General features: G+C 39.5%; 1 protein-coding gene and 1 long non-coding RNA gene across 2 annotated transcripts in view; both read right to left on the bottom strand.

The window, feature by feature from the left end:
- LOC307028837 (inactive dipeptidyl peptidase 10-like) overlaps nt 1–17,734 on the bottom strand; it is a 500,108-nt gene that overhangs the window by 320,751 nt on the left and 161,623 nt on the right. The window lies entirely within an intron of this gene.
- Nucleotides 13,094–15,382, bottom strand: LOC307030381. Its single transcript, XR_013805642.1, has 3 exons — nt 15,247–15,382; nt 14,463–14,542; nt 13,094–13,892 (listed from the first exon to the last, which is right to left on the bottom strand). It is a non-coding gene; the product is annotated as an uncharacterized lncRNA (long non-coding RNA).

The raw sequence follows: 17,734 nt of genomic DNA, 5'->3' as shown, positions 1-17,734 counted from the left end.
AGGCGCAGATTCTTTTACGAACCATGGGCCAGGAGAGGGTCGTAAATAGCCATATTGTGTTCGGACTAGAAGTGGCTGGCTTAAAGAATGACCATTTCTGTGAACTGCCACAAACCTACACCCAAGAGTGCATGCCTGTCCACAGTGGGAACATTCCTAGACAAGCAGACCTACAGAGATGGCCTCATCTGAAAAACGTGAATTTCCCTGAAATAAATGCAGGGATTGGACTATTGATAGGAACCAATGTTGCTAAGGCTTTGGAACCATTGGAAGTCATACGCAGCGTGGATGATGGACCCTATGCAATCAGGACAATCCTAGGCTGGACAGTGAATGGACCACTTAAAGGAGTGAGTGAAAATGCAATGGATTTTGACAAACCAGAAGTATCAGTGAACAGAATTTCAGTTATGAATTTGGATGAACTTTGGCAACAGCAGTTCAGCACAGACTTCCCTGAATGCAGATTGGAGGAACAAGCTGGAATGTCAAGAGAGGATGTCAAGTTTATGGAGTTAGTCACAAACTCTGCAAAACAAGTGAATGGCCATTACCAAATTGGCTTACCTTTAAGGGAAAATGAGCTTAGCATGCCCAACAACAGGAAGATTATTGAGCAGCGTGCTTTGTACCTGAAGAAGAGGCTTCAAAAGGATACATCTTATCATGCAGATTATACTGCATTTATGAAGGACCTTGTTGCCAAAGGTTATGCTGAGAGGGTGCCAGAAGGTGAATTGGAACGCAGAGATGGAAAAGTGTGGTACATCCCGCATCATGGTGTTTACCATCCTACAAAAAAGAAAATCAGAGTTGTATTTGACTGTGGGGCAAGTTTCCAGGGAACATCTCTTAACACTCAGCTCCTTCAGGGACCAGATCTGACTAGTTCATTGCTGGGAGTACTGACCAAATTCAGAAAAGAGTCAGTGGTGATCATGGCAGACATTGAATCCATGTTTCACCAAGTGAGGGTACCACCTGAAGATGTTGATTTGTTGAGGTTTCTCTGGTGGCCGGATGGGGACTTAAATCAAGACCTCACTGACTTCCGAATGATGGTGCATCTCTTTGGGGCGACATCCTCTCCAAGTTGCGCAAATTTCGCTCTCAGGAAATGTGCTGAAGACAACAAGGAGCAGTTTAGCAAGGAAACACTGGACAAGGTTCTATTTTGCTTCTATGTTGATGATTGTCTGGTTTCAGTGGCTACGGAAGAGGAAGCAGTGTCTTGTTATCATGACCTTGTCTATCTGTGCTAAAGGTGGATTTCTGCTTACAAAATGGATAAGCAACAGATGGAATGTTCTAGCTGCAATACCTGAACGTCACAGAGCTAAGGGCATGAAAGGGTTGGACATGAACAAAGATCTGCTACCTGTGGAGAGAGTACTTGGTGTGGAATGGTGCATTCAATCTGATACCTTTAAGTTCAAAATTGTAATCAAGGACCGACCACTCACCAGACGAGGAATTCTCTCAACTGTAAGCTCCATCTTTGATCCTTTAGGAGTCTTGAGTCCTGTGGTATTGTCTGCAAAGAAAATCTTAAGGGATCTGTGCAGGAGAGAGCTCAGTTGGGATGACATTATACCTGAGTCAGTTGCTAAGGAGTGGATAAGTTGGCTTCAGGAACTCTGCCTGTTGGAAGACTTCCACATCATGAGATGCTTGAAGCCATTGGACTTTGGAGAGTTAACCATAGCACAGCTGCACCATTTCAGTGACGCAAGTGAGGATGGCTATGGCGTAGGGACTTATCTGCTGTCCCATAATGAAAACTCACACGTACATAGCGCTTTTGTAATGGGAAAGGCTAGAGTAGCCCCATTGAAGTCTGTTACCATTCCTCGCATGGAACTCATCGCTGCAACAATGGCAAGTCGCTTGGATGTCTTGTGGAGAAAAGAGTTGCACATAGATCTTCAAGATTCTGTGTTTTGGACAGACAGTGCATCAGTGCTAAAGTATATCAAGAATGAAACTTCCAGATTCAGAATCTTTGTTGCCAACAGAGTCTCAGAAATTCGCAAGGTTTCAAAACCCATTCAATGGAGATTTGTAGACAGTGCCAACAACCCAGCTGATGTGGCCTCAAGAGGTGCTAAAGTGGACGCATTTCTCATCCAGCACAACGAGAGACAGAGGCACTTCTTTGGGAATGTTTAAGACGGGGTGAGTGAGTGTTGACATTTTTTAATCCTATGCAACTGGTTGATGGTTTTGTAGTCGAGGTCGGACGGTTTTAAAAACGAAAGCATTTACGTGCTAAACATTCACGCGAGTAATCCAATGAATCAAATGGAAATAAGGTTTTTAACACATGCACGGAATAATATTGCCAAACTAGTTAGTGAATATAGCAAACTTTATTCAATAAGTCAAGTATTTACTCCCGGAAAATGTTTATGTAAGATGATATATTGTTAACTTAGCTCACTATGGAAACAACGTCGGACATCTACAAACGCGTCCTGTATCCGATCTCAAAATGTGCCATTTACACAATGTGTCATGTATGAAGCCCTTGTTTTGCACTTACGCGCACGTCGCGGCACTTTGCGAGCGTCTACCGGCTCGGGCTGCATTTTACACCGAACATATAATATACCGTTCGAAACATCTATTTGCCGCCGAACGCCACTTCACTCAAGTCGACCCAAGTCATACCGTCAGTGGCGGCTGGTGGAAAATATTTTTGGTGGGGCTGTTGATATAGTGAGTAAAACAATCTTTGGGGGAGAAATTACCCCTTAAATTGGGACTGATACCGTCATATACCGTATACCACGGTATGATGTCAGCAAGGTATGACGGTATGAAAATAATGATACCGCCCATGTCTAGTGCAGTCCACAATAATGTTGCAGTTGAAGGCAGAATGAATTTATTATTGACTCAGAATGAAGCACAACTTCATGTCATACAATACATTGACTTTATTTGTAATTGTGTAAAAAAATATGAATATTGATTAGCAAGCAGGACCTGCAGGAACAGAGAATGGTGATAGATTGAGCTGGGAAGAGAGAAGAATAAAGAAAACAGATCAACTTTATTATCGGATATTAAAAATTCAATTTCAAAACAAGTTGCCGCTCCTACAGTTTTCTAGTATGTAAAGATGATTTCACATGACCTATGCAAAATATCACACTCAATACATGTGTCTCTCTGGGGGGTGCATTGTGCCTTTGATGTATATAAATAATATACTATTACGTACAGTGGAAATCAGGTTGCCAGAGCAGGTCAGTCCAGTGTGCATGTTCCTCAGGGTCTCAGCAGTTACAGGTGAGGTAAAGAAAATAAAAGAGAAAAAGGTCAGTAACAACACTTTAAAGTAACAACACTGAATAATTATCTCTTTTAATAATTTTCTCTCAGTAATCACTCAACTAATGTCTTTCCAACAAACAGATTGACTCACTCTCACTATCATCACAATGAAACATGTCCAGAAGAATGTCATGCAAAGCTGCCTGCCTTCCTTCCTTCGACTCTCCCTGAACTGCCTGATCTTTTAATGTTCAATGTTAACCATTTGTGCAGATAGCATTAAGTAGAAAATATGCTAATGTGGCGTTAGCCTACCTCCCGCCCCCTTAGCACCTGGTGGAGGGGGCGATAGCCTACTCTTCAAATGTTTCACAAAATACTTACCATCATGACTACTCTTACTGTTTAACATTTTGGTTTACTTCATGTTAAGGCTAATACAAATGACAAGGCTAAGTAATGTAATGTATTTCTAACTAACATGCTCGCTACTAGCTAGGTAGCTAACTTGACTATGTTCCATGCAAAACATGTATATTACCTGATATGTTTGGTCCAACGACTCCTGGTCCTTTTATAAGATGGGAAGCGATAGAACGAGCAAGTTGTATGATCTCTTTTGTGATTACAACCTGGTACAAAGCACACAGGCATCTTGTAAAAGTGAATTTATTGGAGCAATCTCTTATATTTATTGGAGGGAATAAATCAGTCTTCTTCTTCCTCTTTGCTTTGCGAGTCGCAACCAGTCTTGGAGCATTATCGCCTATGACATCACTTACGCGACCCAGAATGCATTTGGGATTTGTAGTCTTTCTAGTTGCGTATTTTTCATAGTCTTATATTTCAACAGTTTTACGACAAACTGTGACTATTTTTACATGGAAATGATTGTTTAAGATTGACAAACATCATATGTGTCATTCGTGGTACAATTCAAACGGGATCAAAAGATAACTTTTCTCTCTCCATAGAGAGCCGCAGTGACGCGTCGTAAAACCCGGAATTAAGTTAGCATTTTTAGCACTTCCGGTTCTTTCCTCAAAAAGCAATGCATTTTTTCCATAGGGTTTTGGAAAATAGCTCGAAATAAGGTCTGTGGTTGACACAAATTTAAGAGGTGATTGACGTTTTGTTCTACGACATTAAATACATCAGCAGTGACCCCACTGGGGATTTTTGAAGAGTTTACGTGTCTGAAAAACAATGGTTGTTACCGAATGGCTGAATAGGACTACAGAAATTGTCGAGGCCGTTGTACGTCATTACGCCGAACACGTAAACACTCCCGCTAAGTTTGTTTTCCCCTGTGTTCTGCTTAAAAGCAAGTACCTGCCTATCTTTAGTATCTGTATATCTATATCTGACCATTAGAATCTGTATTTTTGAAATTGTCGTTTTTAACACCGTAGTTTTACAAATGATAGAATAATTAATTACCAGTGTTTTCCAATTTTACTCGGCAGTTCGTTTCGTTGGCTAACGTTAGCTAAAGCTAGCGCTACTAGTTAGCTACGCAATGGTTTGTTGCTTTGCTCCGGGTTGCAGCCACAGGTCTTCGCATGAAACGTGCTTGTTCTATCGTTTCCCGGCCAATGTTTTCCAAAGGAGTCTGGATTCGTGCCATGAGGTAAGCTGACGTTACATTTTTGTCCATGTCACGGTGAAATGTAAATAATGGGTAGTGACTGTATCGCCGTTATAGAGATGGCGCTGCTGAAAAGACCACAACACAAGTATAGATAATGAATACATCCTATTAAAACCTGTGTGGCTTATATGATAAGTCTTATTAGTACAAGCAGCATAACGTTTCACCATGTAACTAAAGATTGTAGTCAGGGAAATCAGTTTGACATATTGAACTAATAACAAATCACCTCTGGCTGGCAGAGAACTCTCTGCTCCATAGCTTCTCTTGGACGTAAAATCACATGTACATTTTACATTTATATTCAATTTAATATTCCATCCCTCACATACTTTTGTATATATAATAACTTATATTTTGTTTTTCTTGTTATGATGCTGCAACACAAACATTTCCCAAATTGGGATCAATACAGTAATATCTTATCTTAATTAATTAAGAAATATAACTATTATAATTAGTGTAGCAGCTGACACCTATTTTCAATATGGATTAATCTACCATTTATTTCTTTAGTTCAATTTTCATCTATAAAAATGTCAAAATAGTGAAAATGTTCACGAGACTTATCAAAGTGCAAGGTTATATCTTTAGATGTTTTGTTTTAGCCTGTGTACTGTATGTCTTAATGCTCTTACAGTATATGTGACGGTGTGACTTCCATGAAACTATATTTTATATCTTCCCAACAGACGAGCTGACAGAAAACCTAACACTCTAACAACCACAACATTGCAAAGGCGAGTAAATGTAAATTAAAAACAATTCACAATTTTATTATTTCTTCTTCTTTCTTGCAGTGAGGTGAAGCTGACCTTGCACTTGGTGCCAGTAAGGATGTTCCTCACGCAGGCTGAATGTTTCTCCTTCCTTACTGACAAAGAAGCCCTTGAATTGCAATGCTTCACTAATTGTCATTTCCCTTGCTCCGTAGGGACACTTTACCTCAAGCACAGCGGAAGACCCTACCAGACCATCTGGAGATGCCCCCAACATTCCTGATTGGGAGAGCCACAAATCTGACTCATGGACCTGCATCTGAGTTGCAGTGGTGAATGCCCTGACGCCCTCATATTCATTCATAGTCCCCCACTGTACAGACAAAACACCATCAAGGGCTTGTTGTTGCCCTAGCACCCTGGCAATAAAGGAAGCAGTCACACGCTTTGACCTCAGGACAGCTCCAAAGTTGCTGGCAGTCAACCTTCCTTTCCTGAACAAATGCCAGTTTGGGCTGGTTCGCTGACCAGTGGTAGCCACCTGAATTGTCCTCTGTTGCTCTTCAGACAATGCCATGCTTGCCACAATTGCCTCAGGTCCCTGATGCCCAACAGATTTGATAATTTCAGGAACAGTAAGTGTTTCCAAGCTGAGGTGTTCCTCTTCTGGCTCGGGGGAGAAAGCCAAGAAATTCCTGAGAACCTGCCCCCGGTGCCTGTCCCTCAGACAGTCACGATCTTCGGAGGTAGGCTCTCTTGTCAGCGGGTTCAATTAGTTATTGGTTTCAACAGTCACATTAAAACAGTTACTAAATCAGCTTACTATCACCTAAAGAACATATCTAGGATTAAAAGACTAAAGTCACAGCAGGATTTGGAAAAACGTGTCCATGCTTTTATCTTCAGTAGACTGGACTACTGCAATGGTGTCTTCACAGGTCTCACTAAAAAATCTATTAGAAAGCTGCAGCTGATTCGGAACACCGCTGCTCGAGTCCTCACTAACACTAAGAAAGTGGATCACATCACTCCTGTTCTGAAGTCTTTACACTGGCTTCCTGTGTGACAAAGAATATATTTAAAAAATACTGCTGCTGTTTATAAAGCACTGAATGGTTTAGGACCAAAATGCATTTCTGACCTCCTGCTAAATGATGAACCATCCAGATCTCTCAGGTCTTCAGGGACTGGTCAGCTTTCTGTCCCCAGAGTCAGAACTAAACATGGTAAAGCAGCGTACAGTTATTATGCTCCAAATATCTGGAACAAACTCCCAGAAACCTGCAGGTCCGCTGCAACTTACTACTTTAAATCCAGGCTGAAGACTTTTCTTTTTGTCGCTGCTCTTAATTGAACTATTCATATCTTAGACTGCACTGTAACTTTTATCCATGTATTTTTTCTTTTAATGTTTATTTTATTAGCTTTTCTTTTTAATGACTGATTTTAAATGCCATTTTCTTAATGTCTTTCATTTTTTGTAAAGCACTTTGAATTGCCTTGTGTTGAAAAGTGCTATATAAATAAACTTGCCTTGCCTAATAAAGATTTCATGTGACACATAAAATTGATTTGTTGATGGGAATTAATGTGAATAAATTAACTCGGTCTTAAAAGGTTAACGGTACTCTTGCTATCACTACTCACCGACACTATAAACCTTGTCCCTCATGCTAGCCCTGACAACACCGGTAAGCACACCTTCATCTAGGCTGCACTGTAACGTGTCCTGACTTGTAGTGGTTCTCTCCTCTATCTACACTCTTCTTGTCATCTTTGTAAAACGATATCAGACTGGTAATTGACACAGCCATGACTTCTAGTTAAATTCAGTGTGGCTAAAATGAAAAGCTTTGTTAAAATATGCAAGCACGCGAAAGTCAAATTCAGCTTTATTGTCAAAAATTCTACATGTGTTATACATCCAGAAATATCGAAATATCGTTTCCCACAGTGTGACATGTATACATAAAACAAAACGGGCCTAGATAAACGTGGTATACATTAAACAAAACGGGCCTAGATAACCAAAAAAATACATGGATAAAAGTTACAGTGCAGTCTAAGATATTAATAGTTCAATTAAGAGCAGCGACAAAAAGAAAAGTTTTCAGCCTGGATTTAAAAGTAGTAAGTTGCAGCGGACCTGCAGGTTTCTGGGAGTTTGTTCCAGATATTTGGAGCATAATAACTGTACGCTGCTTTACCATGTTTAGTTCTGACTCTGGGGACAGAAAGCTGACCAGTCCCTGAAGACCTGAGAGATCTGGATGGTTCATCATTTAGCAGGAGGTCAGAAATGCATTTTGGTCCTAAACCATTCAGTGCTTTATAAACAGCAGCAGTATTTTTGAAATATATTCTTTGACACACAGGAAGCCAGTGTAAAGACTTCAGAACAGGAGTGATGTGATCCACTTTCTTAGTGTTAGTGAGGACTCGAGCAGCGGTGTTCTGAATCAGCTGCAACTTTCTAATAGATTTTTTAGTGAGACCTGTGAAGACACCATTGCAGTAGTCCAGTCTACTGAAGATAAAAGCATGGACACGTTTTTCCAAATCCTGCTGTGACTTTAGTCTTTTAATCCTAGATATGTTCTTTAGGTGATAGTAAGCTGATTTATTAACTGTTTTAATGTGACTGTTGAAACCAATAACTAATTGAACCCGCTGACAAGAGAGCCTACCTCCGAAGATCGTGACTGGCTGAGGGACAGGCACCGGGGGCAGGTTCTCAGGAATTTCTTGGCTTCTCTCCCCCGAGCCAGAAGAGGAACACCTCAGCTTGGAAACACTTACTGTTCCTGAAATTATCAAATCTGTTGGGCATCAGGGACCTGAGGCAATTGTGGCAAGCATGGCATTGTCTGAAGAGCAACAGAGGGCAATTCAGGTGGCTACCACTGGTCACCGAACCAGCCCAAACTGGCATTTGTTCAGGAAAGGAAGGTTGACTGCCAGCAACTTTGGAGCTGTCCTGAGGTCAAAGCGTGTGACTGCTTCCTTTATTGCCAGGGTGCTAGGGCAACAACAGGCCCTTGATAGTGTTTTGTCTGTACAGTGGGGGACTATGAATGAATGTGAGGGCGTCAGGGCATTCACCACTGCAACTCAGATGCAGGTCCATGAGTCAGATTTGTGGCTCTCCCAATCAGGAATGTTGGGGGCATCTCCAGATGGTCTGGTAGGGTCTTCCGCTGTGCTTGAGGTAAAGTGTCCCTAAGGAGCAAGGGAAATGACAATTAGTGAAGCATTGCAAATCAAGGGCTTCTTTGTCAGTAAGGAAGGAGAAACATTCAGCCTGCGTGAGGAACATCCTTACTGGCACCAAGTGCAAGGTCAGCTTCACCTCACTGCAAGAAAGAAGAAGAAATAATAAAATTGTGAATTGTTTTTAATTTACATTTACTCGCCTTTGCAATGTTGTGGTTGTTCGAGTGTTAGGTTTTCTGTCAGCTCGTCTGTTGGGAAGATATAAAATATAGTTTCATGGAAGTCACACCGTCACATATACTGTAAGAGCATTAAGACATACAGTACATAGGCTAAAACAAAACATCTAAAGATATAACCTTGCACTTTGATAAGTCTCGTGAACATTTTCACTATTTTGACATTTTTATAGATGAAAATTGAACTAAAGAAATAAATGGTAGATTAATCCATATTGAAAATAGGTGTCAGCTGCTACACTAATTATAATAGTTATATTTCTTAATTAATTAAGATAAGATATTACTGTATTGATCCCAATTTGGGAAATGTTTGTGTTGCAGCAGCATAACAAGAAAAACAAAATATAAGTTATTATATATACAAAAGTATGTGAGGGATGGAATATTAAATTGAATATAAATGTAAAATGTACATGTGATTTTACGTCCAAGAGAAGCTATGGAGCAGAGAGTTCTCTGCCAGCCAGAGGTGATTTGTTATTAGTTCAATATGTCAAACAGATTTCCCTGACTACAATCTTTAGTTACATGGTGAAACGTTATGCTGCTTGTACTAATTAGACTTATCATATAAGCCACACAGGTTTTAATAGGATGTATTCATTATCTTTACTTGTGTTGCGGTCTTTTCAGCAGCGCCATCTCTATAACGGCGATACAGTCACTACCCATTATTTACATTTCACCGTGACATGGACAAAAATGTAACGTCAGCTTACCTCATGGCACAAATCCAGACTCTCCTTTGGAAAACATTGGCCAGGAAACGATAGAACAAGCACGTTTCATGCGAAGACCTGTGGCTGCAACCCGGAGCAAAGCAACAAACCATGCGTAGCTAACTAGTAGCGCTAGCTTTAGCTAACGTTAGCCAACGAAACGAACTGCCGAGTAAAATTGGAAAACACTGGTAATTAATTATTCTATAATTTGTAAAACTACGGTGTTAAAAACGACAATTTCAAAAATACAGATTCTAATGGTCAGATATAGATATACAGATACACAGGGGAAAACAAACTTAGCGGGAGTGTTTACGTGTTCGGCGTAATGACGTACAACGGCCTCAACAATTTCTGTAGTCCTATTCAGCCATTCGGTAACAACCAGTGGTGTAGTCTACGTGATACGCTGGTATACGCCGTATACCCACTAGAAAATGCCAGTGATTTCCGTATGCCCTCTTAAAAATGAGCGATGATACGTAACAACATCATTTTGTGACTTCGCTTTCACGCTTTCGCCCCCTTCTGTGTTAATACTGTTGGACGTCTGGGGCTTCCGTCGCCTTTGGCCTGTTGCTAAGCAACAGCAACACACTTTGTTCGGCTCTGACAAACCCCACGTTTCTCTAACGTTATCAGAATTTGATCCTTCCATCATTCAAGTTCGCGGAGCGCTAAACAGGAAGCAAACATGAAACGAAAACAGACGAAAATATTTTAATGTTTTCCGAAGTTTTCCCCTATTACCACTACAGAAGAAGAGCCAGGTCAGGCGGCTGTCCTAAAGGTGACAGAGAACGAGCCCGGCGCTACCGCAAATTTACCCGGTAAGTGGAATTAGCATGGTTATCATTAACGTAGCAGTAGCTGGAATGTAAGAACAGGCATCCTTGGTTAGAGTGGAGGGACAGAAAGTTAGGTAAATGTCAGCACACATGCAAAGGAAAGCTGATCTAAACAACAGAAATTCATAAAGTCAATGACTATGCAAATGAAAGTTAATTCATGGTCATGTTAAAAGTGCATTTAAAACATTTGCACCATTATATTACTATATCTTAGTTATCAGTAGTTGTCAAATAATTAGCTATTGAAAAAGTGGAACATTTTTCTCCTTTTATCTGCTTTTCATGCATTTGTTAGCCATGATGTAAATATTGTAAGCAGTTTATTAAATACTTTTGAGTAAATCTTGGCTCTTTTCTGCAGATATTATTGGTAAAAACTTGTATTATGCTAATTAGTCATGGTTTTGTTTATTTCCAGGTTGTGCTCTTTGCAGCGCTACAAAATCAACAGGTGTCCTCACAGAACAACGAGTGTCTATGTCTGAGGAGTGGGTGCACTTTAAGATCCAGTCCTCAGATTCAAGCAGATCAACATCTCTGGCCTCTTTGAGAAACAAGATTAGATGACATGAGACGTCCAGAGCACACAAAATAGCCCAGGAGCTCACGGAGAAGGGTGGACAGGATTTAGTTGGAAATTTGGTGAGAGCTGTGTCAGAGACAGTGTTTGCAGTAGGCCATATTGAGATTTTGATAAAAATGTCGATTAATTGTTCAACCCTAGAAGATAAGTGGGCTTTTTCCATCATTGTTCATTCTTTTATTTTTTTATTGTTAATGTCTCTGGCTGTTAAAAGTCACATAAAAATGCTTATAATACATTGACATGTTGATAACACATAACCAGTCTCAAGACTAGTATATGCATTAGTAAGTGTGATGGTGTTCATGAGGTGTTGCTTCGAGACAGGATGAATACAATTATTACAGTATACCCACTACAAAAAAGTAGACTACACCACTGGTAACAACCATCGTTTTTCAGACACGTAAACTCTTCAAAAATCCCCAGTGGGGTCACTGCTGATGTATTTAATGTCGTAGAACAAAACGTCAATTACCTCTTAAACTTGTGTCAACCACAGACCTTATTTCGAGCTATTTTCCAAAACCCTATGGAAAAAATGCATTGCTTTTTGAGGAAGGAACCGGAAGTGCTAAAAATGCTAACTTACTTCCGGGTTTTACGACGCGTCACTGCGGCTCTCTATTGACTTCAATGTATAATTTTCCGCTTCCGGGGTCCCATGGAGGCCAGAGTCCTGCACGGGTCTGATTTTCAAGACCCGCTCCCGCCCCGCACCCGCGACGTGCAATACCGAACCCGCCCCGCTACCCGCACATATTACCAATTAGTTCCGCAACCCGACCCGGCCCGTCGGCACAGGATCCGCAACCCGACCCGAACCCGCATATATATATATGAGCAGTGAAAACGTGTAATTATTAACACACGCAGTTGCATATTTCTCTCAAAAAGCGTGGGATGTTGGTTATTCTCTCCATCTAGGAGGACACCAAAAGCCTCCCAGACGTTGGATTTCGCTCTTGAGGAAGTGTTGGAAAATGCTGTATTCTCCGCTAGAGAGCTTCACCTCAGCCATTCAGAATGTGGCGCGCTCAGAAGCAGATTGATGCGCTGCAGAGGTTATGATTATGCACGGTCCCGCGGGGGAGAGGTCTGAGGATTTAAACATTAAACTAAATTATTATTATTTAAATATATTTATTATGCAACACCCGCGACCCGACCCCCATCATCTTTGTTTTACCCAGAACCGAACCCGGAAAAAAGTGTTTGAAAAAATACCACCCGCGAATCACCTTTTTTGCGGGTCACCCGTCGGGTACCCGCGGGTACCCGACCCGATGCGGGACTCTGATGGAGGCTCCCGGAAGGGGAGGGACTTCGCCTCTCTATAAGGACAAATAGGCGGAGCCGAGGCGGGACATGCTGCCACCGAGCTGCAAGCTCCAGAGCTAGCTGAAGCTACCAAGCTAAGCTAACATGCTCCCCATCTGCACACTGCCGTGGCATTTTACGTTTCTAAGGTAAGCAGACATGAAACTATTCAGCAAAACTATAAATACTAATCTAAGTTAATGAGTTTTTAGCATAATACTTCAGAATCTTAAAATCCCTTAACGTTTGTATGCAATTGTGCTAAATTCAACACTGGAATCAAGCAAATATTAATATGTTTGCATGACATTAGTTATTTATATTTTGATATCACTTAACTATATGTTTAATACATTTAAGTCAAGCTAAGGTACATTTCATAGTAGGTAGTTCTTACCTGTGAGGCCTCCTCCAAACAGCATAATAACCAGACTGTATCATTAAAACTAAGTACCAGTTCTAGATCCTTGACTTTAGAATAACAATTCAAAAGACAACATGTATTTAAAGACCAATCTTTATTTGAATGTGCCTCTTAACCTGATATATTAGTTATACAGTAATAGTATTGACAATCTAAAAAAACTGAGCAACTCAACAGTCAACTTTATATATCTTATTGTCTAAACTCTAAAGCATTTATTATTTTCATTTTCCCCCTCTCATATTCAGTGTGGACGGATTGAGACAGCATGGTGTCCAGAAAGCTGCAGAGACTTCAGGGAGAAACCTCCGTGTGATGGACGTCCTGTCTGTTGGTTTGGAGAGGACTGAGGGTCTTTCCTCTGTGAGGAGGCCTGATGGAGGAGCCCATGCTGGGCAAAGCTGATACCAACTGCACAGGCCTAGTCTGTCACTTTATTTGACCAAATGTGTTTACTTTAATAGTTTTAAACCTTCTGTCCATATGTGCTTTTTATTTAAAACATTTGATTAACTTTTGGTTCACATTTCAATAAATTGTATTTGTATTTGCACTCCTTTTGTCCATTATTCTTACTGAAAATGTTAGATTACACATTCACATCTGACTGAAGATTGGCCCTATTTATTTGTGACGTTGCAAACTCTGCGGTACAAGGCACATGTGATGTGAAGCTCATAAAGCGAGGCAAATAGAAATAATCAGCTGATGGAGTGTAGATGTGGAAATAGGTGCATTCGATCAGCTGACTGTTTTTACAATAAAAGTAAGTTTCTTAGTGTACTGGTCTTAAAATCTCATAGCATCAGCTTTTAATTTTCCTCTTGGATGTTCTTCTTGACCCTCAGAGAAGGAGAAAATGCTGTCTTTCAGGCATGTCCTTTCCTAACAAAAAATACAGGAAACATAAAACATATTATTGCAGAACAAGTGGCTTATTTATGAAAGTTGTGTGTTTGTGTGTTTAGGGGCTGTAGATATAATTATTTTGTAATTGTAATGTTTTTTTTTTATTTCAACAGTGAGCGACAAAGACAATCAGATTATGAATGAACAGTATGAAGTTCATCAACATTGAAATATATGTTATCAAAATAATATTTAACTGTTATCAAAACGTAGTGCTACTGTAGAAGCTTGCTCTGTTGTCTCACTGAAAAAATAAGTTTTACCACGTTTTTTACAGACAATATTGGGAGATAAATACTAGCAGTTCTCACTATGTGTTAAATATCTTTGCCTTCAATACATTAAATTAGAAAGCTGACAAAATCACATTGCTTGTTGACATCTAAATGTAACTTTTTGCATGGAAAAAACCCTCAACTTAACTGATGTGTAGGTGATCTAGTATTTTTTCATGGAATGTATATCAGTGTATTAAAGTCAATACTTCATTTATTTAAACCAATATCTTTCTTGATTCTTTGTACAGTATGAAAAAAAGAGTCTTACCTGTGCTGAAGTTCACTGCTGTGAGGAGTCCAGTTCTGTCTCTCACTCTCTGGTCCAGCCTGTCTCCATCACCTGGACACCTTAAACAAACAGATATATATGTAAAGTACCATTTGTACAAACAATATAACTGATTCTCTTCTGTTGAACATGTTTGATTGTGTATTGTCCGAGTCAGGGTCCTTTTTTATTCTACTGTAACTTTGGAAGTTGTGTTACCAATGCTTACTGTTTATTTGATACCAATTTGGTAAGACAATTCATAAAAAGAACAAGGTTTAGGTTTGTTCTTCAGATTTTAACGTGTAAGCTCAATAATGAACTCCAGCTCAACCAACCATATTGTCTGTATCAAAGTAATCATCTTGAAATATGACATTAATAATTGTAATATACACACATCTTATTGTGAGGTTGATTTCACATACACTACTTCGACATTAGCTTGTCTACATACTTGAGTATAGCCAATTTAAATTAACCTTATTGATGCACAGTTCCTACCTACATAATAATCATCTCTCTAAGTCACAAGGATGACCTTATTTTATCAACCTCAAACAGAAGCCGTTTGTTCAACAGTATTATCCCACTTAACGCTTAACACTTGTCTATTTCGTTTTAACCTTTATATATAGTCTATGATTTTAACTTGGAGGCTACTATTAGCATCGTTAGCACCGATGTAGCTACCACTCGCTTACACGTTAACCCAAGCCTTAACATTAATTACGTAGCTGATTAAAATCATTAACACATAAATAAGTACTCGAATTTCACTTACCGCAAAACCGCATTCATGCACCGTCTGTTTCAACCGCAGAGCGAGTCACAATAGTCCGATATATAAGCATGAAGAACAAACAAACACGGCCGGGGGCAAGCCGGTTCCCTGGATGAGCTGAACAGCCAGAGTGCCTGTAGCTTCACGGAGCAGCTAGCAGAGAGACAAGAAGCTATTAGCAGCAGTCACATCACAGAGCCGTCACTCAATGTGACCACACCCTAATTTATGCAAAAACGTTAAGACCTAATATAAATAAAAGGGTCGTGTTAGAAAACAATTCACTCACAGATCCATAATCATGAAGGTGGAATCTAACTATATCGATAATAATATTTATTGCATCCATGGGTAGAAATATGTTTTTTTCTACTGTAAAGTTGGGCATTTTAACATGGGGGTCTATGGAAATTGCTCCTTTCAGCAGTCATTCCCTAGCGGCCCATGTATGAACTGCAGTGTGTTGCACTTCCGTATTGGCCTCCCGGCTGTTCCCCAGAGTTTGCCGCTTGAATGAAACCCATCGACTGCACACTATTCAAAACAGTAATCGAATGTCAGAGTGACTAGCCTTTTCTTGGCCTCAAGCGAGAAACAGGACTTGTTCCTGTAGAAGAAACCTAGCTTAACCCTCAGCTTTTTAAGCAGGTTATTGACATGACGTTTAAAAGTGAGACAATCATCAAGCCAGATACCAAGGTATTTGTAACAGGTAACCACTTCAAGTACTTTTCCTTGCATAGTAACAATATATAAAACAGGCTCTGGTGTCTTTTTAGCTTTTGAAAAGAGCATTACCTTGGTTTTATCAACATTTAAAAGAAACTTTAGTTCAGAAAGCTGAGTCTGAATAATGTTAAAAACAGCTTGCAATTCAACAACAGCCTCCTTAATGGCTTCAGTACACCACTGTATCAATCGGTACTTGTAGTCCTCCACAACAGCCACATCCTTTCCTAGAATGCGGCTGTTGTGCCAGACGGCAGCAGACAGAACACTTTGTGGCTGGGGTGATGGGGGTCTTTTATAATCCTGAGGGCTTTCTTTAAGGTTAACCTGGTATTTTTACTCCACTACGTTTACTTTAGTTACAGATTTGGATTAATGATGTGAAATATAAACAACCCTTAAAGCAGACTTTAGTTACACCTGAGTAAAATTGGGGGTAAAGGTGATTGTCAAGTGCCAACAATCAGGAGAGATACAGTATTTGATAGTTGGTGCTTGAGAAGACTAGATATTTATCTGCAGATCTCTATAAAGTATATTCATTACTCGTTATTCTCTACTAATAGTTCATTAAAAGCTGTATATAATTGCTATTTTGCACATCCCTTTCAAGATTTCAATATTTTCTAAGGTTTATTGACATATCATATACACAACTACGGTGCAGTTATGCAATGCATGACAAACTTGGGTCACAGGTTCCTCAACAGTGCATTACAAGACATCTATAGACATTTCTTATTCTATCTACATACATCTTATAAGAGTATAATTAATATGTATAATATCAGTTAAAATAAGTGCTTCAACATAGTTAACATTGCAGGAAAGTTGATTGTCAAGTTCCAAAACAAACCATGCAATATATTAGATGTTAAGTACTTTGTCAGGCTTAATATTTATCAGATACCTCCAAAGTGTTTTTCTTATTTTAAAGAAGACGTTAACCTAAAGTATTCTTTAATGTTTAAATAAAGCCTTATTAGTTTGTCTGTTTTGCACATCCTCCTATCAGGCACTAAACTGTTTTATTGTAGAGATCACTTACAGTATCTTCTTGATATTTTTTATTCTATATTTATATCATATTTTGTATGTACTCTTAATATTTAAATGTTTTCATCAAATATACAACCCAGTCTCATGGCATTTCGTGTTCACCAACACGATTTTTAATCTATGGATTCGTGTTCACCAACACGATTTTCCCCTTTTTTTCGTGTTACAATTTTAAAAGCAATGTATTTATATTGGTAGTCTCACGGCATTACGTGTTATAGGAAGACCGGAAGCTGTGTGGTTCATAAAAACATGTTCTTACTCAATATCAAGCCACAATTATTGTTTTTATTTTAAATCGTATAATCTCTGACTTTTGTTGCCGTCTGTGAGGAAAATAAATGGGGCTCAGAGCCTCAGAATACTGAAATCTGTATTTTTTAAATATTTTTTTCCTTCTAATTTGTTATTCTTTTCAAAATAACACACTGTTATTTACTCAACAATAACACACAATTATCCTTGTTTTTATTTATTGGTTTATTTCCATAATCTCAGGCTTTTTTGGCGTCGGTCAGGAACTGAATTTCAAAATAAAAATAACCGGAAACAGACGTAGGCCTCTAGGAGTTTAGGATGGCCGAAGACACTACACTACCCATAATCCCCAGCTATCATTTAGGACTACAGTCCACGTGATTAATCTTCAAGCTCTGGGATTGGATGTTGGAGTGGCAGTGCGCCAAGGTTACGCCGAGCA

This window comes from Notothenia rossii, assembly GCF_949606895.1.
Source record: "Notothenia rossii genome assembly, chromosome: 2".
NCBI lineage: Eukaryota > Metazoa > Chordata > Actinopteri > Perciformes > Nototheniidae > Notothenia > Notothenia rossii.
This window is presented reverse-complemented; position numbering and strand designations above follow the sequence as displayed.